The sequence below is a fragment of the Symphalangus syndactylus genome, chromosome 4 (assembly GCF_028878055.3).
Source record: "Symphalangus syndactylus isolate Jambi chromosome 4, NHGRI_mSymSyn1-v2.1_pri, whole genome shotgun sequence".
NCBI classification, from domain to species: domain Eukaryota; kingdom Metazoa; phylum Chordata; class Mammalia; order Primates; family Hylobatidae; genus Symphalangus; species Symphalangus syndactylus.
Genome location: NC_072426.2, coordinates 143,584,768 through 143,609,784, shown reverse-complemented (window position 1 = coordinate 143,609,784; position 25,017 = coordinate 143,584,768). Strand labels below are relative to the sequence as shown.

General features: G+C 36.8%; 1 protein-coding gene across 1 annotated transcript in view; it reads right to left on the bottom strand.

Moving 5' to 3' along the window:
- LOC134736522 (DNA dC->dU-editing enzyme APOBEC-3G-like) overlaps positions 1–25,017 on the bottom strand; it is a 236,517-nt gene that overhangs the window by 13,533 nt on the left and 197,967 nt on the right. The window lies entirely within an intron of this gene.

Sequence of the window (25,017 nt, the reverse complement as noted above, 5' to 3'; positions counted from 1 at the left end):
CCTGTGTATTACTTTGCTAGGGCTGCCATAGCAAAGTACTACACACTGAGTGATTTAAGCAACATAAATTTATTTTCTCACAATTCTGGAGGCTAGAAGTCCAAGGTCAAGGTATTGGCAGGGTTGGTGTTTTCTGAGGTCTCTCTCCTTGACTCGTAGATGGCTATCTTTTCACTATCTTTACATGGTCTCCCCTCCGTGTGTGTGTGTGTGTGTGTGTGTGTGTCCTAATTTCTTCTTTTTTTAAAGATACCAGTGGTATTGGATGAAGATCCACCCTAATGACCCTATTTTTAATGTAATTACCTTTTTAAAGGTCTACATCTTCAATTACATGCACATCCTGAGGTACCATGGGTTAGGACTTTATTATTTTGGGGGAGACACAATTCAGCCCATGACAACATGGTATGTTGACTTGTAGACCACAGTAAGGAATATGGATTGTATTCTAAATGCAAGGAAGCCAAATTATCTGATTTGCATTTTTAAGGAAGATTCTGGCTACTTTGTAGAAAATAGATTATAGAGAGGCAAGAATGAAAGCATGAAGTCTGGTCAATAGTTTACTGCAGGAATCCACATGAGAGCTAATACAGGGTAGTTTGCCTCCCCTATTACTTTTGCTCATACAAACCAAGAGCATTTCAAACCAGAGATACAAACCAAGTAGCATTTCTTTATAAAGATTTTAACAGTTTTCAAAGAATTACTATGTTATCAAATGTGTAAAAACAAGTCTCAAGGTTGTAAAAACAAGTCTCAAGTTTATATAAACAATTGGTACTTTAATAACCATATAACTTTACACTTTCTCAGAATACCATGTTTCTACATCTTTAAGAGAAGTAGTTTAAATTAAATGATCCAAAATGTTTCTTCCAGATCTAAGATTGTAGATTTGAGCCAGTTAACAAAAAAAGATAAATCTTTGAATGTCAAGTATAAAATTATTTGAGACATAGTCTATGAATATTTTAATCAGTTTCATATCAAGTCCAGAAGTATTGGACCAAGAGTTCAGGGATAACCTTGAATTAAAGTGAATACTTTTCAAGAATCTGTAGAGATCATTACAAGCCATTGTTTCAGTCTCCAGCAAAGAGGCTTTTTACAGTTTTTAAGTTTATCATTGTTCAGCTACTGAATCTGAAATAGACCCATCAGACTCATCTCTCAACTTATCAAAGCCTGTGACCATTTTTAGACTTATTTCGTGTCCAGACCATTAAAATCATATTCACAATCACAGGCATGACAATCATGACTAGTCACTCATCTTTTAAAACCCTCTCATAAAGACAAATTGCATCCTTCCTCCCATCAGTACTTCTGTCCACTAATAGTACTGTATTCTGAGAAAGCCTGACCATTTTCAGATGACTACACTCACCCTTACCTTTACAATTTTTCCATTTCTGATTTCACCAGCCAACAAAATTGAAACTTCAGTAAGAGAGGCTGATCAAATGCAATTAATGGTGGTAAAAGCTGAAGACTCCTTGTCATTAATTTCACTGGCTTAAAGAAATCCTCAGGCCCAGTTAATAGCTGTTAAGCCGAGGAAAAGCGAAAAATGATCAACTAACTCCCTTCTCCCCATATTTATCAGTAGTCCCAAAGCCAGAGTACAGGGACATAAATCATATTATCACACAGATGTGTCCTAGGATAGGAACCTATCTCACATACTTAGTCCACGTCTGTGGAAAGAAGACTTGGCTGACTAAACAACCTCCTCCACAAGAAAAAAAATGCCACTTGTCATTTATCCCTTCATGTCACAACCCATTTACTTTGCCATTAGGTAAAGTGAAAAATAAGCCTTTTCGTTTGTCTGTTATTGACTCAGTTGTTTGCACTGGATTTCCTCACTACTGTCCTGCAACATCAGGCAATGTCGTGCTTCCTGGAGGGCTACAGCCCAGGAAATGTTATTGCTCTATGAATAACCTTGATTCCTAGTCAGAATTTCTGCCCTGCCTCCTCTTCCAATCTGTGTAACTGTACTAATCTCTTGAGATGAACCTCTTAGGTCCTAGAGCAAGTTCTAAGGATCCAGCACCCTGCCTCCTGTTCTCTGAGCCCTAATATTTGCTTGTAGCTCTGTGGCATTAGAGATTATCTCCCAAGGTGAAAAAGAGTCCTTGAAATAAATGGCAGAGTAAAGAAGAGGAAATTATTTAGCCAAAATTCTCCACAACACCCCACAATGTTCTTGTCCCACGTCTCTCAAAATTTCCAATCTTTTTTTAACCAGAGATTCACCCTCACTCCAATGATAGTGACATTTGAAAAGGACAATGTAAAAGAAAGAGGAGTCCAGCCGTTTCCACATCACATATACACATAAGAATAGGATACTATTACCTATCTTTCCCCTATATTTTCCAATTTCTAGTATGATAGACATTTTCACAATTATTTATACTTTAAGTAGTAGCTTTATGTGGCTTCCCACCACTTTCCTCATTCCTTTTTCTACTACGTATCTTCCATGCTCTTCTTCCAGGGCAGGTTGAAATGTCAACACAGGACCAATAGTTCTCAAGTCCTTCAAAGATCTGTGTCCAGAAAACTCAAGAGTCATACTTCTTATATATTATAAAGCAACTGGTAATTCATTTTAACAGTGAATGAGAATATGATGAAGACAAGGAGACTATCATTTACTGAGTGGTTGTAACATGCAAAAAAAAAAAAAAAAACTGGGATTGGTATTTTATCACATTATCTCATTTAATCCTCAAATAATTCTATGAAGTAGGGATTCCTTCATCCTCATTTTACAAATGAGAAGAATAAGATTTAGAGGAACTAAGGAACTTGCTCAAGTTTGCATAACTAATAAGGAGCAGAAATGAATAATTAAACTTGGGTACCTTGGCTGCAAATTTTGTACCCTAAAGCAGCACTTATGAAATAATGGAGAGCATACATTAATACTTTAGAAGTACCCAAGCAAAACTTTTTTGACTGCATTTTCTTGTCTCAGTATTCTATCTGCCTGTCAGTATCGGTGTATGATCCTTATTAAGCCTCAGCCTGAAGGAGCTAAGATTAACTAAATCCAGCCTCCTCCAGACAGGAAAAAGGCATCCTAAATATAGGACATCACTGAGATAAGAAGAGTCATTAGTAAGTTCTTTTCTTAATATAAGTTTGCTGAATACATGAATGAGTGAACTGAATGAAATTGATTGGGGTTCTCTGAAACAGTTAATGAACATAATGAAAAATATGCTTAGAATCAAAGAAAAATATTATCTTTCTCAAATCTATACTTTCCCTACACAGCTTATTTTCCTCTTCTCAAAATAGCTAGGAAAACCTTTTCTTACCCAAGGCAGGGAGAGGGCGAGCAGTGAACTGTGACCTGTTGGCATTCCTTTTACCTCCCTTGATGTTTGAGAGTCTCGCCTGTTCATGCTTTAGAATTGATTCTTCAGATATTGCACAGAACATCATGTATGCCATGAAGAGATGTTTTACCACTGGAGTTCAATAAAAAGTTGCAAATAATGGTGTAACGTGATCTCTTTTGCGGAAAGACCTGCCTCGCCAAAGTAAGGGCGTGATTTGGAGATTAAAAAGGGTGAAAACAGAAAGGCCCTATCTGACCTGTGTTCCTCCAGAAATTGAGCCAGAGATTAGGGATTGTGTGCAGAGTTTATTTGGGAAAATGATCCCAGGGAACAGAAATAAACCCACTGGGCAAAGTAAAACAGGAAAAGAGGAAAAACCAATCTAAGAAATCATCATTGGGTAGTTTACCACTTCGTGCTACTGGGACTTTAATGCTCCTGGATGCTCTCTAAGGGAATGGGTAGCTTCCCTAGAAGGGAGTTAATTCATTTGCACGTCTAATGTTGTTCATGAACCAACACAGGTTGACATGACTCCTGTAGGAATTCCAAACAGCAGCAGTAAGGAAGTCCCAGGGTAGAAAACAAGAGATATGTGGTACAGTTCAGTTGAAGAGCTATCAGGCTACACCTGCAGGCACCTAGTTGCCACATCAATGATAGGAAAAAACATTTGGGCAGAGAGGATATAAAATGAGTGTTTAAAAATGGCCAATCTTTAGCTAGAGTCAAGGTGAGAAAAAAGGAAAACAATGGTCAATAGGACCCGCCCATTGCACTGCTTGGATTTGCTTGAGCCCTACATTAAGTCCAGTTCATCACAGAGTCATTAAGTTGACATGTTCACAATCTCTACAAAAGATAAGAAGATACAAAAAATAAAATTAAAAGGAATAAGAAGACTTAGTTGTTCAGTTCCTGGTGCTTCAAGACGATATCATGCCTGCCACCCATTCTACATTTTGTCACCCTCAGCAGGCACATTATACTTTTTGTTTTAATTTTTAATTTTTGTGGGTACATAGTAGACATATATATATTTATGAGTTACATGAGATATTTTGATACAGGTATGCAATACATAACACATCAGAGTAAATGAGGTATCCATCAATTCAAGCATTTATCCTTTATGCTACTAACAATCCGGTTATACTCTTTTAGTTATTTTTAAATGTATAATTAAATTACGTTTGGCTATAGTCAGTCTGTTGTGCTAGCAAATACTAGGTCTTACTCATTCTAATTGTTTTTGTACCCATTAACCATCTCCATCTCCATGTACCCCTCCCACTACTCTTCCCAGCCCCTGATCACCATCCTTTTACTCTCTATATCCATGAGTTCAATTGTTTTCATTTTTAGCTCCCATAAATAAATGAGAACATGCACAAATTGTCTTTCTGTGCCTGGCTTATTTCGCTTAACATAATGACCTCCAGTTTCATTCAAGTTGTTGCAAATGATAGGATCTCATTCTTTTTGTAGCTGAATAGTACTCGGTTATGTATATGTACCACATTTTCTTTATCCATTCATCTGTTGATGGACACAGATTGCTCCCAAATCTTGGTAATTGTGAATAGTGTTACAATAAACATGACAGTGCAGATATCTCTTTGGTATACTGATTTCTTTTTTGTGGGGTACATACCTAGCAGTGGGACTGCTGGATCATATGTTAGCTCTAGTTTTGGCTTTTTGAGGTACCTCCAAAATGTTCTCCATAGTGGTTTTACTAACTTACATTCCTACCAAGACGGAAAGGAAAGTTTCCCTTTTACCATATCCTCACCAGCATTTGTTATTGCCTATCTTTTCGATAAAAGCTATTTTAACTGGGGTGAGATGATATCTCATTGTAGTTTTGATGTACATTTCTCTGATGTCCAATGATGTTGAGCGCCTCTTCATATATCTGTTTGCCAACTGTAGGTCTTTCTTGAGAAATGTCTATTCAGATCTTTTGCCCATTTTAAAATTAGATTATTAAATTTTTTCCTATAGAGTTGTTTGAGCTCCTTATATATTCTGGTTCTTAATCCCTTGTCAGATGGGTAGTTTGGAAATATTCTTTCCCATTCTGTGGGTTGTGTCTTCACTTTGTTGATTGTTTCCTTTGCTGTGCAGAAGCTTTTTAACTTGATGTGATCCCATTTGTCCATTTTTTCTTTGGTTGCCTGTGCTTGTCAGGTATTACTCAAGAAATCTTTGCCCACACCAGTGTCCTGGGGAGTTGTCCCAATATTTTCTTTTAGTAATTTCATAGTTCAAGGTCTTATATTTAGTTCTTTCATCCATTTGATTTGATTTTTATATGACAAGAGATAGGGGTCTAGTTCTATTCTTTTGCATATAAATATCCAGTTTTCCCAGAATCATTTATTGAAGAAATTGTCCTTTCCCCAATGTATGTTCTTAGCACTTTTGTCAAAATGAGTTCACTGTAGACATATGGATTTTTATCTGGGTTCTCTATTTGGTTCCATGGGTCTATGTGTCTATTTTTATGCCAGCACCATGTCATTTTGGTTACTATAGCTCTGTAGTATAATTTGAAGTCAGGTAATATAATTCCTCCAGTTTTCTTCTTTCTGCTTAAGATAACTTTGGCTATTCTGGGTCTTTTATGGTTCCATATAAAATGTAGGATTGTTTTTTCTATTTCTGTGAAGAATGTCATTGATATTTTGATAGGGATTGCAATGAATCTGTAGATTGCTTTGGGTAGTATGGACATTTTAAAAATATTGATGTTTCTAATCCATAAACATGGAGTATATTTCCATTTTTTGGTGTCCTCTTCAATTTATTCCATGAATGTTTTATTGTTTTCATTATAGAGATCTTTCACTTCTTGGATTATTTCCTAGGTATTTTATTTTATTTGTACCTATTGTAAATGGGATTACTTTTTTATTTCTTTTTCAGATCATTTGCTGTTGGCATATAGAAATGCTACTGATTTTGTATGTTAATTTTGTATTCTGCAACTTTATTGAACTTATCAGTTCTAATAGTTTTTTGGTAGAGTCTACGGGCTTTGCCAAATATAAGACCATATCATCTGCAAACAAGGATAATTTCACTTATTCCTTTCCAATTTATGTGCCTTTATTTCTCTCTCTTGTCTGATGCTCTAGCTAGAACTTCCAATACTATTGAATAACAGTAGTGAAACTGGGCATCCTTGTCATGTTCCAGATCTTAAAGGAAAGGCTTCAGTTTTTCCCCGTTTAGAATGATACATAGCTTTAGGTCTGTCATAAACAGCTTTTATTATGTTGAGTTATGTTCCTTCTATACCCAGTTTCTTGAGGGTTTATATCATGCAGGGATGTCGAATTTTATCAAATGCTTTATCAGTATCAATAGAAATAATCATATGGTTTGTGTCCTTTGTTTTGTTGATATGATGTATCACATTGACTGATTTGCATATGTTGAACCATCCTTACATCCCTGGGATAAATCCTACTTGATCATGATGAATGATCTTTTCAATGTGTTGTTGAAATTTATTTGCTCATATTTTGTTGGGATTTTTGTATCAATATTCATCAGTGATATTGGCCTATAGTTTTCCTTTTTCTCAATGTGTCTTTGTCTGGTTTTGGTACCAGGGTAAAACTGGCCTCACAGAATGCATTTGGAAATATTCCCTCCTCCTCTATTTTCTTTTAATAGTTTGAGTAGGATTGTTATTAGTTCTTCTTTAAATGTTTGGTAGAATTCAGGAGTGAAGACATCAGGTCCCAGGCTTGTATTTGCCAGGAGACATTTTATTATGACTTCAATCTCAGTACTTTGGTTTTGGTCTGCTCAGAATTTGAATTTCTTCATGCTTCACTCATGGTAGGTTTTATGTATCTAGAAATTTGGCCGTTTCATCTAGATTTTCCAATTTATTTGCATATAGTTGCTCATAGTAGCCACTAATCATACTTTGAATTTCTGTGGTATTAGTGTAATGTCTCTCTTTTTTCATCTCTAATTTTATTTATTTGGGTCTTCTCTCTTTTTTTTAGTCTGGTTAAAGGTTTGTCAATTTTATCTTTTCAAAAAAAAACTTTTATTGATCTTTTGTATTCTTTGTTTCATTTTCATTTATCTCTGCTCTGATCTTTATTATTTTTTCTATTAATTTTGGGTTTGGTTTGCTCTTGCTTTTCTAGTTCTGTAAGAGGCATAATTATGTTATTTGTTTGATGTTTTTTCTTGTTTTTTTATATAGGTGCTTATAGCTATAAACTTCTCTCTTAGTGCTGCTTTCGCTGTATCCCATAGGTTTTGATATGTCATGTTTCCATTATCATTTGTTTTAATAAATGTTTCTGTTTTATCTTAATCTCCTCATTGACCCACTTGTCATTCAGGGCATATTTTAAAGTTCCATGGGTTTGTACAGTTTCCAAAATTCCTCTTGTTATTGATTTATAGTTTTATGCCATTATGGTCAGAGAAGGGGCTTGATATAATTTCAATTTTTTTGAATGTTTTAAGACTTGTTTTGTGACCTAATATATTGTCTATCCTTGAAAAGTATCCACATTTTGAGGAGAAGAATGTGTATTCTGCAGCCATTGGATAGAACGTTCTATAAATATCTATTAGGTCCACTTGGTCTATAGTGCAGATTAAGTCCAATGTTTCTTTGTTGATTTACTGTCTGGAATATCTGGCTAATCCTGAAAGTAGGGTGTTGAAGTTTCCAGCTATTATTGTATTGGGGTCTCTTTCTTTATCTCTAATAACATTTGCCTTATATGCCTGACTGCTCCCATGTTGGATGCATATATATTTAAAATGGCTATATCCTCTGTTTTTTTAGATCTTGTAGGTGTGATTTATTGTTTTTTATTCTTTCTTCTTTTGTCTCCTCTGACTGTGTATTTTCAAACAATCTGTCTTTAAGCTCACTAATTCTTTCTTCTGCTTGATCCATTCTACTATTAGGAGACTCTGATGCATTCTTCAGTATGTCCATTGCATCTTTCAACTCCAGAATTTCTACTTGATTCTTTTTAATTTCAATCTCTTTGTTAAATTTATCTGATAGAATTTTGAATTTCTTCTCTGTGTCATCTTGAATTGCTTTGAGTTTACCCAAAATAGCTATTTTGAATTCTCTGTCTGAAAAGTCACACATCTCTGTTTCTTGAGGACTGGTCCCTGGTGCCTTATTTAGTTCATTTGGTGAAATTATGTTTTTCTGGATGGTCTTGAGGTTTGTAAATATTTTTTACTGTTTTGGCATTGAAAAGTTAGGTATTTATTTTAGTCTTAGTAGTTTGGGCTTGCTCGTACCTGTCCTTCTTGAGAAGACTTTCCAAAGGACTTGGGTCTTATGATGTAAGTTGTATCTGCATTTGGACTTGGGTGTTGTGATCTAAGCTGTATCTACATTAGGATGCACCCCAACCCCAGTAATGCCGTTGTTCTTGCAGACTCATAGAGGCCCCACCTTGGTGGTCTTGGATAAGATATAAAAGAATTCTCTGGATTACCAGGGAGAAACTCTTGTTCTCCTCTCTTACTTTCTCCCAAACAAACGGAGTGTCTCTATCTCTGCCAGCACTTTAAGGAGCTGAAGCCCGCAATGACTTTATTCTTGAGTAGAGCAGCTGCAATTACCCATATACAATTATCACTGTGTATGAAGCCACAAAAAAGAAACCCACCAGTGAATCCTCTAGTAGCTAAAGAAAATCCATTTTGCTCTCATTGTGTGGCAGTCAATTCCAGATCACCATGATAATCAGGATCAATTTCTTCTGTCTTTATCTCAGCTGACAGTTACAAATTCAGGCTTAGTGAAACCCTTATTGCCATCACAAAATACTATTTGCAGCTTCAGGTTCTGTGAAACCACCACAGTAATCAGAATTTCCAATTCATCAGAGTTTAAAATTGTAGGAGCACAGATGATAAATTCTGAAATTGTGTCACTGGAAGTGATGATTGGAAGGCCAAAAGCCACATTATCCCTTAGGTTCTGCACACAGAACCACATATCAGCAACATAACAAAATGGAAGATTGCATTTCCAACACTATATGGGGTTGTCTTTGACCTGGCATCTTAATTAAGCCCTTAACAGATTATTCCATCATTTTAGTAATTAAGATTTATGTGCTTTGTATCCATTCACATGGTCCATCCACCAGCCTCTGCTCTAAACTTTCTTAAATATTATCTTCCAGTTTAGTTATTTCAAGACCTTTGACAAAGCAATCAAACCATTTGCTAATGTTCTGGCATCTGTGATATCCCTATCTCTAGCCATTTCTTCCTGCACACAACCAAGTGAACTTCTTGCAGCTCAGTTCCCTGGGAGTATTTCACTTTACTACTGTCTTTCAAAGTTAGTTGTGTGTGTTGCCAGATTGGCCCTTGTAGATTTTTAGCTACCACCAACATATCGATCCAAGCAATCTATAAACTAGACTTTTCTACCACTGGTTGATCATAGAGAACCCTGCGTGAGACCACAGGTGACAGTTGCAGGACAGGAATTGGCACAACAGAAATAGGTGACATGGAGTCCAGGCCACTTGTCATGCAACTTCCTATGCCTTCAGAACCTGTTTGCATTCAGTCTTTAATGTAACATTTGCATTGAACAAAGTGCCCTTGAATGCCGAATCTCATGATGCAATGGGTTTGAACTATCAACATGATTAGCAACTCAGTTTCATATTCATTTGATGTTCCATGGTCAAGCAGTCAATCTACTAAGGCCCAGCAGGATGTCAAGGGCAGCTTTTTAAATATCAAGTAGTCATTCTTTGCTGTAGAAGGTATGGTCTTGCTCCAGAACCTTAAGGGACTATGTTGCGACTCATCATACAACATCCTTATCCATTATGATCACTTCTAACACTATTTGTTCTGTTAGATTACACATCTGGGATTGCTGGGCAACTTTTAACCTAACCTAGATGGGCTGCAGAGCCTCTCTTGCTCTGAGCCACAAAGCTAGTGTCACTCTGAATTATCCAATAAAAGAGTAAGAATATTGTTCCCGAGCACAGCATATGCTACCTTCAGAATTCAAACAAACCCATCAAACATTGTGCCTCTTCTTAGTGACAGTAAATGCAAGATGCAACAAATTTTCCTTTACTTTAGAGGGAATGTCCAAACACACCAAAGATATCTACATACCTAAGAAAGTCACCCCTTGGACTGAATCCTAAATTCTTGTAGGGTTTATCTCCCAGACTCTAGAATGCACAGGTGTTACTAATGTACCCACAGTACCTTTTATTTGTTGCTCAGCAAATCCAATTTGTGTATTATTAATATAGCAAAATACCATGACCTTTCACAGAATTTTTTAATGATCAAGATCCCTGAAGATTATATTGCAGTGGAATTTGGGGGCAAGACAGTGAATATGTACTGCTATTTTTCCTATGTAAACACAAGATACTTTTTTTTTTTTTTTTTTTTTTGAGATGAAGTCTCGCTGTGTCACCCAAGCTGGAGTACAGTGGCACAACCTCGGCTCACTGCAGCCTCCTCCTCCTCCTGGATTCAAGCAATTCTCCTGCCTCAGTGTCTTGAGTAGCGGGATTACAGGTGCCTGCCACCACACCCGGCTAATTTTTGTATTTTTACTGGGTTTTGGCTGATGTCGAACTCCTGACCTCAGGTGATCCACCCACCTCAGCCTCCCAAAGTGCTGGGATTACAGGTGTGAGCCACTACGCCCAGCCACAAGATGCTTTTGACTCTCTTAATTATAAGGATTGAGAAAAATGTCTTCATCAGATGCACTGCCAAGTACTATAGTCTATAATGATTTGTTACAGTGAAGATTCTACAATGAGCACAACACTTGGAATTAGGGCTACTATATTTACAGCCAGCCATTGTCATATGTCACATCTGTTTGGTTTTTGCAAAGACCAACAAACATGAGCAAGGACACAATAGGAACCTTCTGAGGAACTATGTAAAATGTGCTTTAGAACAATCCACTCAAGTCAAGACGAGGTTAATATCTACGTTAACATCGATGTGGATTGGTCAATGGTTACAGAGAGAGTATTAATGGTCTCATACTTCAAGGTTTGTACATTCATCAGAATGGGTGAATGTGCTCTCACAGAATCCTAAATAGCAGTAGCAGAGAGGATCTAGGGTAGGTATGCAATACAACTGAGGTGCAACAGATGCTTACAACTAGAGACCACAATAGTTGGAGCACAAAGGTGGCTCAAGAAAATGTGAGATCAGGCCTAAAAAATACATTAGTCATTTGGTAGACGGTTGCAATATTTTAGGCATAACTCCATAAAGGTCTGAACTAAGGAGGTACTGATGGCACTATGATGAAAAGGGGATAGTTTCAGTAGATACTTATGAGGAAGCAATCAAGGAGGTAAAATAAAAAGTGACCAACATATTGTTTCTTACATTTTTGACCTCAGACTGTAAGATGCCCTGTAACAAAATGATTCCTTAGAAAACATCAAGTTGAGAAATTCTGGTTTATACACAAGCAGTCCTCTTTTCTGTAAGAGTTTTGTTCTAAAATGCAAATTCCTGTATCTAGATATCGTCTATGCTAATGACCACCAGACATCAGAGAGAAAAGTCCATGTGGCAGCGTTTAAATCTAAGCCAATTTCATATAGACAATTCTGATATTTTTATTTTACTACATTGTTTTAAAATGTTAATTAGTTGAAACAGCATTCAAATCAATGATTAAGTAGCCCTTTGAATACAAAAGAAAATCAAATTAACTTATGGCTGACTATAAAGTAGATGAAAGCTAGCACCAGGGTAGTCTCCTAATTCATGAAGATATTTCATAGCCAGGAAGTGTTTAAGTCTGGAATTCTTTGAATTGGGGATATTTTTAAAATATTCCCCTTCTTTACATTGCTGGTGAGAATGTAAAATGGTACAGCCAATGTGGAAAATAATTTTGTGATTCCTCAATAAATTAAACATGGAATTAGCATAAGATCCAGCAATTTCACTCCCAGGTATATATACACAAAATAATTAAAACAGGTGTTCTGGCAAAAAATTCAACATGAATTTTCACAGCATCCTTATTACCAATAGCCAACACATGGAAACTACCCAAATGTTTCTCATGGATGAATGGATAGACTGTGATATATCCATAGAATGGGAATGAAGTACTGATAGATACTACAACTAGATGAGCTTTGAAAATACTATGCTAAGGAAAAGAAGCTAGTCACAAAAAAACATATAATATATATATATATATATATTACAGAATATATATAAATAACATGTTATATATGCATAATATATAATCACATAATATATATATCTACTTATATGAAATGTTCAGAATAGGTAAAAACATAGAGAATGAATTTCAACTGGTGGTTACTTGAGGCTGGGAGGGTAAAAGTATAGAAGGATTGCTCTAAAAAGTACAGGGCTACTGTTTGTAGTAATAAAAAAAGATCTAAACTGACTGTGGTGATAGTTGTACATACCTGTGAAAATACTTAAAATGTATTGAGTTGTATGTTTTCTTTTTTTAAAAAAAGAATTGTACAAATTTAGGGGGCACAAGTGCAGTTTTGTTACATGGATATATTGCTCAGTGGCAATGTCTAGGCTTTTAGTGTTACCATCACCCAAATGGTGTACACCATACCCATTAAGTAATTTCTCATCCCTCACCCGTCTCTACTACCCCAACTCTTCTGGGTCTCCTATGATTATTGTTCCACAAGTTATGTCTATATCATTATTTGGCTCTTACTTACGTGAGAACACATATTTGGCTTTCTGATTCTGAGTTGTTTCACTTGAGATGATGGCCTCCAGTTCCATCCATGTTTCTGCAAAAGACATGATTTCATTTTTTATGGCTGAATAGTATTCCGCTGTGTGTGTATATATAGTGTGAAATATATATTGTGAGATATATATACATATATATCATAATTTCTTTACTCATTCATCTGTTGATGGACAGAGGTTGATTTCATATCTTCAGTATTGTGAATAGTGCTGCTATAAACACACAAGTGCAGGTATCTTTTTTATATAATGATTTCTTTTCCTTTGAGTATATGTCCAGTCATGGGATTACTGAATCAAATACTAGTTGTACTTTTAGTTCTTTGATAAATATCCAAACTACTTTCCATAGAGGTAGCTCTAATTTACAATCCCACCAGTAGGAGGATGCAAAGGAAAGCATTCCATTTTCTCTGCATCCTCACCAACATCTGTTCTTTTTTTTTTTTTTTTTTTGTCTTTTTAATAATACTCATTCTGACTGGTGTAAGATATCTCATTGTGGTTTTAATTTGCATTTATCTGATAATTAGCATTTTTTCATATGCTTGTTGACCATATGTATGTTTTCTTTTGCAAAATGTCTATATATGTTCTTTATCCACTGTTTAATGAGATTATTTGGGTTTTTTTGTTTGTACTGAGTTGTGTGAGTTCAAATGAGTGAATTGTATGACGTGATTATATCTCAATAAAGCTGTTTAAACTTTTTTTAAAAAGTCTTCTCCTTCTTTTTAAAAATATACATCTATCTACATTTATTTTTCAAGAATGGTTTTGCTGAACATAAAATCCATCCCTCAGATTTCCTTTCGAGGCCCCAAAAGGATTCCTAAGCACATTTTGGCTGCATAATAGCAGCATAAATTAATGATGAATGGACACCGTTTTTCACACTAGAAAAGGAGTGAAAGAACACTTCAAAATGTTAAAACTAGGTCATAAACAACATTGGAAAAAGAAACTTTGGTTGTGCAGTTGTGAAAATTAGAAGCTGTTTCTTGTGTGTAGTAGGGAAGAATTGGGCCAAGGGATGCAGTAGCTTGTTTTAACAATGTTCTAAGAAAGTTTACTTCACTCCCTAGTCAACTGTGAACCTATTTCTTACAAGAGGGTTGGAAGCAAACTTTCTGAATAACCTTCAAGTGTTCTTAACAATTTCCATCAAATCCAACAAACTTAAGTCGCTGGAGATACTGACAGAAAGAGACTCAAAAGTCCTAAGCAATTCTCTGAGAAACTGTAGAAATCATAAGTAATCAGAATCTAGTCTTCTTTCCCAAACCACTAGTGATTTATAACAGTTTTATCAGGCTTTCTATACTAAAGCCAGCTATCATTTCAACTCTTGAAGAAATACTGCTACAACACAATAATAATAGCTTTTTAGTAAATTGTAGGATACAAGTTGACCTTCTACAAAAGAATTGAGAGGAAGAAGGGAGGACTGCATGCTTCAGGACATGGTTTCTGTATTCTATTTCATGTCAAGTGCCAATTATTTTTCATTCCAAAAAGGCACAGAGAAAGCAAATACTTCTATTTTATTTTTTTCCACTAGCTTTCCTAATAATTACAAAGGAAAAGACACAATAGTAACAACATGAATATTGCTTACCTATTATAATTACAATATTCCCAAACACATTTAATAACCTCTTCGTTTTCTCTTCAAATATTCATTGTGGAGATACGATATTCTAAGTACAATTTCTATGATCAAGACAAAGGACATAATATTAAAAATTGCAAAAGGAAAAATGCATGCCTTCAAATTTAAAACATAAAGATATTGTGATGTAGATGTTGCCCCATAGGTGATAAGCCAATTCCTGCATAAGCTAATTATTCCAGTTTACCATGCCTACAGTTAGACTACCAAAATAAGACCACTTGATATTTTGTACTCTAGCCAATTGGCCATATTTTTCTCAGATAACTAAATCTAAGGACATTAACACATAATTCATTCAAGAATGTCTTTTTTAAAAGGAAAACAAGCCATTTTTGTTTAACTAAACACAAATTTCTAATATGAAGCTAAGTGAATTTAAGAAGATATACTATCCTAGGAAAGAAAAGATAAATATGAAAGTCTTTCTGTTCACTCAGAGTTTTAGCTGAGGACCCAAAACTCATAAACATAAGTATCTCTACATTCTAAAGAGCTACCAAACCTGTAGCAGTAAGACTTACCAAAATGTAACAGAAGAGTTCCTTTGTTTGGGTTCCCCCAGAAAAGAGGGTCTGAGGAAAGTATTTGTATTCAGCTAGTTCATATAGCAGTCTGTCCCAGAAAACAAGAGTGAAGAAACAGGAAAATTAAGACAGGGAAGGTGCAAAGCCAACTCATGGGGCGTTAGTGAGGCTGCTGCCGTGGGCAGCAAGGGCTCCCGTCTGCAGGAACCTCTGAGGAACACAGAATGCCCCACAGGATGGCGTACCCAGAAGAGAGAAGTCTGGGGCATTTGTCTACAGGTTTGTCCACTGGTTGAGGGTTGCTTGGAATATTCACTGCACTTTGGGACTCGACCTACGAGGGGCCAAGGGGACTCTTGCTATTTACAGAAGGTCCTAAGACAGAGAAATGGAGAGATTTATAGTGGATGCTTGAGGTGGAATGATATCCACATACTTAATTCTATCTATCACAGCCATGGCTGGAATTTGGGAAAAAAATGAAGCAAAGGAATGAGATACAGGGTACCAAAAATGCAACAGACTGAATGTTTCTGTCCCCACAAAACTCATATGTTCAAATCCTAACTCTCAATGTGATGATATTAAAAGGTGGGGCCTTTGGGAGATAATCAGGTCATGAGGATGAAGACCTCATAAATGAGATTGGTGTCCTAAGGGACACCAGAGAACTTTCTAGCCCTCTTTGCACCATGTGAGGATACAAGAAAGAAAACAGATCATTTGCAAATTGGAAGAGGACTCTCACCAGAATCTGGCCATGCTGACACCCTTATCTTGGACTTCCCAGCCTCCAGAATTGTGGAGAATACATTTCTGTTATTTATTAGCCACTCAGTCTTCTGCTATAGCAGCCTGAACTAAGATTAAAAAAAAAAAAAGCGTTTGTTACATAGATCCACCCCACTCCTACCCTTCTTTATAAGAAACATTTGAAATGTTTGAAACTGATCAGAAAGAATAATGCTTTGAAGCAAAAAAAAATTTAACACATTGTGGCATTTCTCTTACTATTCTTGTAGGAGAGAGTATAGGGTTGCTTTTCAGCTGCCAAGGCAAGTGAGGAAGCTTTAAAAAAAAGAACTCTTCTAAGTGCCTGGAGATGTTTGCAAGAGAAGAGCCTTGCATCTCACCAGGCATCTTTCTCCCTACCTGAAAGAAATGCTAAGGCCTGCCCCTGCTGCTAACAGAATAGAAAACCAAAGAGTTTCTACGAGATCTTAACATGTCTCCTTACACTTGCCATCTTCTTATTTGGAAATTCTGAAGATAGCAGGCTAGCTGGAGCTATTCACATGCACAGAGCAAAGAGAAGAGAATGTAGTTATGAGATCAAAGTGCCCCTCTGCCATATAATGCAGCAAGGTTATATGAGCTTCCTTTGGCCATACAGACACTTTGCATGATCAGCTAGAATGGTCTTCAAAGGATATTGCCCAAGATTGCTGCCTGCAGGATGAGGGACCACAGCAGAAAGGGGCCGTGTGGGATATATCACTGAAAGGCAACAGTGAAAGGGAGTCAGAAGAGGTCAAAGAGTGCATTTACTTGGTCAGTATGACCAGTTGTCCCCACAAAATTATTTTCCCTTCTTGCTGGACATGTGACTGTCAAGCTTCAGATTATATTTCCTAGCCTCCTCCCATGAAAAGAAACCACATGACTAAGTTATCATCATTGCAATGGTAACAGAAGTAATGGGTGCAACTTCTGCCTCACCTGCTAAAATGAAGTTGCTTGTCCTGGATTTACCTCTTTCCTCTTCTCTCTCTGAAAAACAGACATGTCCATGACAGCTTTTTGGTTATGCAAACCAGGTTAACACCTTAGGGGTTGGTGGAAGAATGAGATGGAAGGAACTCAGGTCCCTAAATGACCTTTTGAGGCAAAGCTGGACTATCAAGTGAGAGAGTAATAAATCCCTATTTAAGCAAATGTTCATCTTTTTTTTATTATTGCTCCATGAAAAAGAAAATAAAGTCAAGGTTAATCCTATTAATTTTTTATTTTAATTTGATTATGTTTCTAACAAGAGAGATTAAATCCAAAGAAATTAGACCTTATTGGATGTTAGAAGGCCACAAACCATTGTAATAGCTAAGATGCTTTTCATTCCCCCTTTGCCAATAACCAGTTTTCACTACCATTAAGGATGCATGATTTAAGCTATTGTGTGTTTGTTCTCTTTGTTAGAGCAGCCTAATCTTTGGCCTCCCTTACACAGTGAGGAAGCTAAGAAGGGTGGAAATTTCTTTTGCATCCCCCTAGGGGCCCACTATTACAGCCATGAGAGAAGGCTGGCCATAAGAAAAGTCACTTGAAAATTAAGAAAGAGCTAGAAACACAAGACAAAGCACCAGGTAAGTAAAATGGGCTTTGCCACATTGTCCCTCATCTTTTCCTCCTCAATCCCTGCTCTTCAACCCTGCTTGGAGAAGCCAGAGACAAAGGGCAGAGGAGACAGGATATAAAAACAGGAGCTTATGGAAGTGGACTAGATCTTACTTTGCTTAGGTGAGAGAGATGGGTAGAGGAGCTTAAGAAAACAAAGTTCTAATTTAGACTAGACTGGACATTTATTTATAAAGGTATTTAAAGCTATGGGTTTCATACAAGATGTCACCCAGAAATGACAGTGAGAAATCCACAAAAGCAGTAAAGGCAGAAAAATAAACCTGTTTCCAAATTGTACTCTACCAAATTCAGTACACTCAATTAATCTAGTTATTTGATATCCAGTAAGTAAAGCATATACACTGCAAATGTTCAAGAACAAATGATATATCTCCCATTCATCCTTAGCTGTTATCAAACCTGGCTAAACTAATTGTGACAGCTTTTATCCTACTTGAGGTTCAATCTTTTACTTCTCTTCATAGATGCCTGCTAGAACTCTGAAGTCTGTTCATGGACCCCAATTATCTAATATGCCAATTATGATTTTGCAACTACTAAAAGAATTTAGAATCTTTTGCAACAGGGGTTGTTCTATTTTTCTAGCCAGAGATTGTCACTCCATATTTACTAATGAGCTTTTCTAGAAATAACAGAAAATGCTTAGCATCTCTACTTTTTTTATCTACTGAAATACAAACATCTCAGGGTGATAGCAGGATTATGGGCGGCATCATTTAATAATAACAGTTTTTCAAAGTTATTATTTATTTATTTATTTATTTATTTATTTATTTTATTTATTTTTGAGACGGAGTTTCGCTCTTGTTGCCCAGGCTGGAATGCAATGGCACTATCTCGGCTCGCCGAAACCTCTGCCTCCCAGGTTCAAGCAGTTCTCCTGCCTCAGCCTCCCGAGTAGCTGGGATTTACAGGCATGCATCACCAAGCCTGGCCAATTTTTTGTATTTTTAGTAGAGACGGGGTTTCTCCATATTGAGGCTGGTCTCAAACTCCTGACCTCAGCTGATCTGCCCACCTCGGCCTCCCAAAGTGCTGGGATTACAGGCATGAGCCACAGCGCCCGGCAATTTCTTTATTTTTATAAAGTTTTTTTATTTTTATAAAGCTTTGGCACAAAAATTGTTGTGACGTGTTTCCTAATTGCAGAGGGAGAGAGTGTTGCTTTTTAAAGTACATTTTTAAAGGAAGAACTTTTTAAAAATCTACAAAGTTATTTCTTACAAATGCCATTAGTCACAGAATTAAATGTGTTTTTCTCCAATTATTTATTTTACACTAAAATGTAATAATATTATTCTTCCTCTGGAGAGTACAGATGTTAAGGGATAGTAGCATGAAACATTTAAAGAAAGCTGTCTTGGAAGGCTGAGGCAGGAGCATTGCTTGAGGCCAGGAGTTCAAGATTAGCTGAGTAAATAGCAAGACCCTGTCTCTACAAAATTAAAAATTAGCCAGGCATGGTGGCACACAACTGTAGTCCTGGCTAATTGGGAGGCTGTGGCAAGAGGATTACTTGAGCCCAGAAGTTTGAGGCTACAATGAGCTATGATCGCACCACTGCACTTCAGCCTGGGTGACAGAGTGGGGCCCTGTATCAAAATGCTGCTTTGTCTCTTCATCCCACCCCAGCTCTTATGAGCCTAAATAGCTGTCTAAGCATAAAATGTGTCCAGCTTTAAATAAGAGAGATGGAGAGCAAGGAGAATCTTTATACATCTATCTATATAACTATATTGATAGATACAAATACAGATCTTAAAGAAGTCAAAACATCCAGCTCAAAAATGTCATCTATGAAAATACTTAAGTCTCAGAAACTCATAAACCCAAAAAGATAAACAAACAAATAAAAAGACTTATTTACTTCTAATTCACCAAGCGCTGACATCCTCTTTAATCCTCATCTCAAAACCTTCCACACCTTGAATGTTGCCTCTCTCTGTCCCAAGATGAGATACACATCCTCCTATCTCCTCTATCTTTCCTATCCCATGTTATGAAGTCCTGTCTCTGTAGTGGCTCATTGTTCTGCTCCACACAGCCTTCCCTAGTTTCCCTAGTTTGGTTGCCTTTGATGCTTTCTCCAAGGATTCCTCTGAGAGAGCCACATGTACCAGGTCAACAAACTAAGCAAGGCAGTAGCGTATGCACTCATCAAGGGAGAGAACAAAGTCTTATTCAACCCTCTATTCCATTTCCCCAGCATAGCAAGTACTAGTTGAAATTGTTTTTATTTTGTTTTGCTTTGTTCTTGCATTAATTGAGTCACTGGATGAAGAGAAAGAAAAGGAAATGTATCTCCTCCTAATGACATTATCACAGCATAGGTCGTAGATGTTTATTGTCAGGAAGTCAGGCACCTGGTGGGGAAGTTAAACTGTTTTCCTCCCCTCAGCACCCTCAGCCTGCCTATTACCTGGTTATTAGTCATTTGATTTACCTCAGTGGCTGATGAGGACAGAGGCTGAGCAGTCCTCAACCACCTACTCCTTGCTTGTTAGATGCCACATGCATCTATCTCTGCTTGACTAGATGCCACCAAGAAGCAATCTTGAGTCACTAGACAGACCCACTATTTCCAAACTAACAGCCATCCAAAAGCTTTCACTTAGGTGAGTGGAGTAATTTATAAGCAACATAGGAAAGACAGAAAGAAAGATGGCATAAAGAGTGCTGCTTCAGCCCTTTCAATAAGGTTCAGCTTGTACACCAATAGCCAGTGTTGTCAAGTGCTCACTCTGCTTATGCAGAGAAGCTGTTACCCTGCCATCGAAAGCACTGGAGGTTTTTTTTTTTTTTTTTTTTTTTTTTGGCACATCACCATTCCTTATCAGGAATAAAAATCAGCTTCTTATTTGAAGCTCTTTTTTCATCATGGCCCATTGGCCATGATTGATGTTACTTTAAGTAATGCAGCTAAAACTGCTTAACCTCAGAAAGCCTCATACATAGGAAGTGCTTGCTCTAGTTAAGATAAAATCCAGAGGAGGCAGAAACTGTACAGGGTAACAGGTGTCTTCAAACTTCCCCTTACCACCTTTCTTATATATAAAGACACAAGAGCCTATTCTCAAGCCACAGTTACTTACAAGTCATTACACAAATGTCCAAGAATCCAGAATTGTATCCTTATACAACCTAAATGTTTCATAATACTGTTGACATTGATTCACCTCTTAAGATCATACCTTGGACAAGGATATGTGAGTTATTTTCACTGTAAATAATAAATACATCGTTTTATATTTCATTTGTCATACCTCCCATTAAATCATTTCTTAAAAAGAAATCCAACAGCATCATTTCTTTTTTAATGTTTTTCCAATTATTCTTAAAATAATTAGAATATGGCTTACTGTATTCTTTTATTAATCAATATTTCTTTTTGGCAAAACGTGATTTTTTTAATAAGATAATAGCTTCCATTACAACAAAATGACTATTTCTCTCAACATACTTGAACTTCATATGAAGATGGAACCAATGAAAGGAGGAATGCTCTCGGCGATTTATTAACATTTAGTTAGTTAGATTTCACTTACAAGAAGGGCACCTGGCATCTTCCATTAGGTCTATTACCACAATTGCAAGGGCTAGGATAATAGTGGCATATAGGAGGGAAAAAACTAAAAGAGGGATTTACTTTAAAATTAGCTCAAGATGCATGAAGTAAACAATTTTTAAAACCCATAAATAGACAGCTAGCTAATAGTTATTACATTCAATAATTTAGCATGATATGCATGACGATTTTGACCTCCAAAATAATTTAGCGCCTTGAGCTGAGATTAAATGCAGAACATTAATTTTTCCCTCTGGTTGTCAAGCCAACCAAGAGACCCGTCAAATCCATTTAAATAAAGGCCACATCATGTAATAATATTAAAGGGAATAAAATATTAATATGGGCCTGTGGTAGAACATTGGCCAACAGAGCTGCATGCAGTGAGGTGCCTTTAATTTATTACCCTGACGATCTGTCTTGCACTAAAACTAGGCGTTAAAGCACCATCTAATAATTATTTTTTTGAGCTAGAAGATGGGTCCATTTAAGAAAGGTCACAGTTCCTTCCACTGCACAGAATTTTTAGTATCTCCAAGCAAAAGAAGTCAGGAGCGCCATTTTAATTGCATGAACTTGAAGAGATAACAAAGTACAAATGCCCGAAATCCACTGTAATGAAAATGAAATTTTCAAAGAAAAAGGTAGACACTAACTCACTATGTGAGGCTTGATGAGCTTTCCCCCATAGTAAAAGTCCATCTAAATCAATGTATTATTTACATGCCACATACACCAACCTTCATCGGTGCTCTTCTCCCAAACACATTCTGATTTTTATCTCTGAATACCATTTTTCTGGATCATTTTCCAATGGGTTTGCTAAGTTTTAAGTACATATTCTTAAATACTTCATTCTTATTCTAAAGATAATTTCCCTGCAAGAACCACACTTACTCCATATAAAAAATCTCAAACTGATGAGTAGGGAGGTTACAGATGGAGACAAACAGTGGGAGAAACACGCGCAACGCATGCTTTGTTGTATTCAAGTGGTTGCTTTATTGACATGAATACTCAGTAGTAATTTATTTTACTAAATGAGAAATTTGTATAGCTTCTTTAAAATACGTTTGGTTTACAACTTATTTTAAACGTGCCAAACATACTCTTTAATGCTAATCGTGTTATTTTTCCAGATACATCACACACACACAAAAAAAAAAAAACAAAAGCCGGAGGCTGCCTTCTCGCTCCCCCCATGGTCATCCACCACACAGAGCAATAGATCTTCCTTTAAGCTGAGCTTCCACTAACTTCAAAGAATCTTCTCTGTAGGAGAACAAGGCATAAGACACAGGAGGAAACAGAAATCTGACCACAGGAAAAGAACCTTTAAAAATTCTAACCAAAGCACAGAATTCTCCAAACGAGGGAATTGCTCGTCAACAATCAGGTCGGGCGTGAAATCACAAATGTTAGAATGAAGTCAGACAGCTCACTTTCATGTGGAGAGGAAAGACAGCACAGTGATGACACAAAATCTCACAGCAACCACAGTGACAGGAGTTGAGGAAACTGCAGATTTCCCAGGCTGACCTATAGTTACTTGATAAAATGCAACGGGCACCATTCCAATGTCTCAAAGGATGGCTATAATCTTTCAGAGCGTGGAAGGCCACTTGTTTCAAAGAGTCAAAGGGTCAGCCAAGTTCCTTATTTCTAAATGTATTGTGTTTATTAATGTTTTAATTTCTACAAAATAAGCTTCCCGAATTAACTAATTTGAGCTGTATCTATAATAAAGCTTGTTAATTAAATTTGAGGAAAGCTCAGTGTTTACTTCATATCCACTTCTAATACGGACCTGGAACTCAGGAGACGTCATTATCACATAGTTTCTACAGCCTCTTGTCTCATTGGCTAAGTGATCACATGCCAATCATCGCTGTGAGGTATTTTTATTCTTTATCAGATCCCCATCTTAGAGGTCACAATTAACCTGGGAGAAAAGACAAAGTTGTATTCAAGTTTACATTATTTGCCCAGATGAAAGCAGAAAACTATAGAGTAATGCAAAAGGTGTCTCTGTCTCTGAAGGGCCATTATAAATTCATCTTCTAGAACAAAGGCAGACACACAAAGGTTTGTATGCAACTGTCTTCCTGGGCTGGCATACTATAGAATTGCCAAGGCAAATGTTTGTTCCCTTATAGTACAGCTTTCCTTAAAAACTTCCAGGCAGTGCTCATGATAAATAGGCTCATAAATTATTAATAAATAATCTAGGCTTAGAAGGTCCTAAGGGAAATTATATAAAAATATCTGACTGTAGGCCAGACGCGATGGCTCATGCCCGTAATCCCAGCACTTTGGGAGGCCAAGGCGGGTGGATCACCTGAGGTCAGTAGTTTGAGACCAGCCTGGCTAACATGGTGAAACCCCATTTCTACTAAAAAAAAAAAAAAAAAAAAACCAAAAAAAGAAATATCTGATTGTTTGGGATGCTTTTCATCCCAAAGACTTTTCCATCAATCTATAAGTACATATTAAGAACCTACCACTGTTCTTTTTACTGTAAAGATACAGGGTAGCATGCATAATCCTGTGTTCAGAGACCTTATAATCCAAAGTGGTGGAAGGGGTAGGGTTGTCAGTGAAAATACAGGAAACTCAGTTAAGTTTGAATTTCAAATAAACAATGAATAGGTTGTTTGGTTTTTTTTTGTTTTTTTTTTTTTGAGATGGAGTCTCACCCTGTCTCCCAGGCTGGAATGCAGTGGCACGATCTTGGCTCACTGCAACCTCTGCCTCCAGGGTTCAAGCAATTCTCCTGCCTCAGCCTCCCAAGTAGCTGGGATTACAGTCACGTGCCACCATGCCTGGCTAATTTTTTATATTTTTAGTACAGACGGGGTTTCACTGTGTTAGCCAGGATGGTCCTGATCTCCTGGACCTCATGATACACCCGCCTCGGCCTCCCAAAATGCTGGGATTGCAGGCATGAGCCACCATGCCCAGCCAACAATGAATAGGTTTTTTCTTTTTAACTTTTGGGAAGTATTTGGATATACCTCTATGTCTCAAATATTGCTTGGAACATTCTTATGCTAAAAATTATGTTATCTCAAAATTCAAAGTTAACTGGGCATTCTGTATTTTCACAATTAATTTTTACATTTTTAAAAATTTAAATTTTTATTTATGTAAAATCTGACAATCCTAGGAGGGGGGCAATGATAGGAAGAGAAAAAGATGGGAAAAGCTACTGACTTATGGTAGGGAAGCAGGAATAATACCATTTATGGGATGCCTACCTGTGCCAAGAACTGAACTTAAACTTGTCAAAGAATTGTGACACATGTGTGTGTAAATGTGCTTAATCAAGACTTAATAAACACTCAAATAAATCATTTTAAAATAATAAAGCAGTAATATGGGTGAACTATATATGACTATATTAAATAATTATGTTTGTGTAAGAGTTAAAGAAACAGGAAAGAAACATGAAACGTGGCTTGACAGTAAAGATGGGTTTATTTTAGATAAAACATGAGAGGGGCTTCTGGCCAATTTCGGTCAGGAGCACTTTCTCCTACAGACTAAGACTATATATTGGTTTTAGGGTGATGGGGTTTATTACAAGCATGGAATGTTTCTGTGTGAGGGAGAAGTTTTATAGCAGGGTTGGAATGTCTCTGGGAGGAGGGGAGGTTATCTTGGGGC